General features: G+C 38.9%; 1 pseudogene across 1 annotated transcript; it reads left to right on the top strand.

Annotated features, from left to right (window-relative positions):
- Positions 1 to 818: 818 nt before the first annotated feature.
- LOC111534997 lies at positions 819 to 1411 on the top strand (annotated as a pseudogene). The gene has a single exon (XR_002729277.2). The product of XR_002729277.2 is annotated as a 60S ribosomal protein L18a pseudogene (transcript).
- The last annotated feature ends 931 nt before the right edge of the window (positions 1412 to 2342 follow it).

The raw sequence follows: 2342 nt of genomic DNA on the forward strand, positions 1-2342 counted from the left end.
AAAACGCAGAAATCACCGGTCTTCTGTGTCGCTGGCGCTGGGAGTTGGAGACTGGAGCTTTTTCTATTCGGCCATCTTGCTTCGCCCCTCCTTCATTATTATTTTATACTTTTCATTGTAGAGACCTGTTATGTTCTTGGTTAAGTTTATTCCTAGGTTTATATTTTTGTAGCTGTTATAAGTGAACTTGCTTTCTCAATTTCTTTTTCATATAATTGACTTTGGTGTATAGAAATGTTGGCTTTGTATCCTGAAACTTAACTAAATTTGTTTATTCTAATAGTTTTTTTTGCTGGAATTTTTAGGGTGTCCTATTTGTACAATCATGTCATATGCAAACAGGGACAGCTTCCTTCTTTCCAATTTCTATGCACTTTTATTCTTTATTTTGCCAGATTACTCTGGTTAAGGCTTCTGGTACTGTGTTGAATAAAGATAATGAAAATGGGCATCTTTGTCCTGTTCTAGAAAAAGTTTTCAACTTTTACCCATTCAGAGAGCTGTGGATTGTCATATATAGCTTTTATTGTGCTGACGTATTTTCCTTCTATACCCACTTTGTTGAGGTTTATTAATCATAAAGAGATACAAAATTTTATCTAATGTGTTTTCAACATCCATTGAAATAATCATGTAATTTTTTACCTCGATTGTGTTAATATAGTAAATGACATTGAGAAAACTGTATATCCACATGCAGAAAAATTAAATTAGATCCCCATCTCTCGTTACGTAAAAAATCAACTTTAAATAGACCAACAACTTAAATGTAAGACTAAAAAGTATAAAATGATTTTTGCTTTTGTTGGTGGTGGCGAGAGCGGAGAGGACACCATGAAGGCTTCTGGCACACTACGAGAGTACAAGGTGGTGGGTCGCTGCCTGCCCACCCCCAAATGCCACACACCACCCCCTACCGCATGCGAATCTTTGCGCCTAATCATGTCGTCGCCAAGTCCTGCTTCTGGTACTTCGTATCTCAGTTAAAGAAGATGAAGAAGTCTTCAGGGGAGATTGTCTACTGTGGGCAGGTGTTTGAGAAGTCCCCACTGCAGGTGAAGAACTTCAGAATCTGGCTGCGCTATGACTCCCGGAGCGGCACCCACAACATGTACCGGGAATACCGGGACCTGACCACTGCGGGCGCTGTCACCCAGTGCTACCGAGACATGGGTGCCCGGCACCGTGCCCGGGCCCACTCCATTCAGATCATGAAGGTGGAGGAGATCGCAGCCAGCAAGTGCCGTCGGCCGGCTGTCAAGTAGTTCCATGACTCCAAGATCAGGTTCCCGCTGCCCCACCAGGTCCTGCGCCGTCAGCACAAGCCACGCTTCACCACCAAGAGGCCCAACACCTTCTTTTAGGTGCAGGCCCTTCGCCTGGGTGTGCCCCAAATAAACTCAGGAAGAAAAAAAAAAAAGTATACAATGATTTTTAAAAACAGAGCAAATTATTCACAAACTGGAGTGGGTGAAGAATTTTTGAGTAAGACTCAAAGAACAGACAACCAAAGCAAAAATAGACGAATGAGATTGTATCAAAAGGAAAAGCTTCTGCACAGCAAAGGAAACAATAAAGTGAAGAAACAACCTACAGAATGGGAGAAGGTATTTTAAAATTATGTATCTGACAAGGAGCTAATGTCTAGAAGATACAAGGAACTCAATAGCATACAAACAACAAAAACAAAAAGAAATCCTATTTAAAAATGGGCCAAGGGCCCAAATTGACTTTTCTCAAAAGAAGATATACAAATAGCCAACAGGTATATGAAAAAAATTTTCATCACCAATAATCATAGGAGAAATGCAAGTAAAAACTAAAATGAGATATCACCTACCCCTCATTAGAATAACTATTATCAAAAAGAAAAAATGTGATAAGTGCTGATGAGGATGTGGAGAAAAGGGACTTTTATACACTGTTGGTGGGAATGTAAATTAGTACAACCATTGTGGGACCCAGTGTAGTTTCTTCAAAAAATTAAAAATAAAAAAAATTAAAAAATAGAATCACCATATGATCCAGCAATCCCATTACTGGGTTTCTATCCAAAAGAAAAGAAATAAGTAGCAAAGACATGTGCATGCCCATGTTTATTGCAGAGCTGGTCACAAAAGCCAAGGTACAGAATCAACCTAAATGCCCACTTAATGAAGAATGGGTAAAGAAAATATGACTATATGAATAATGGAATCCTATGTACCCATAAAACAGAATAAAATTCTGTCATTTGCAGCAACATGAATGAACCTGGAGAACGTTAAGTGAAATAAGCCTTTGGGAACTATGACTAATACCATATGATCTGATTCATATGTGAAATCTAAAACAATTGATTT

This window comes from Piliocolobus tephrosceles, unplaced genomic scaffold (assembly GCF_002776525.5).
Source record: "Piliocolobus tephrosceles isolate RC106 unplaced genomic scaffold, ASM277652v3 unscaffolded_44516, whole genome shotgun sequence".
Lineage (NCBI taxonomy): Eukaryota > Metazoa > Chordata > Mammalia > Primates > Cercopithecidae > Piliocolobus > Piliocolobus tephrosceles.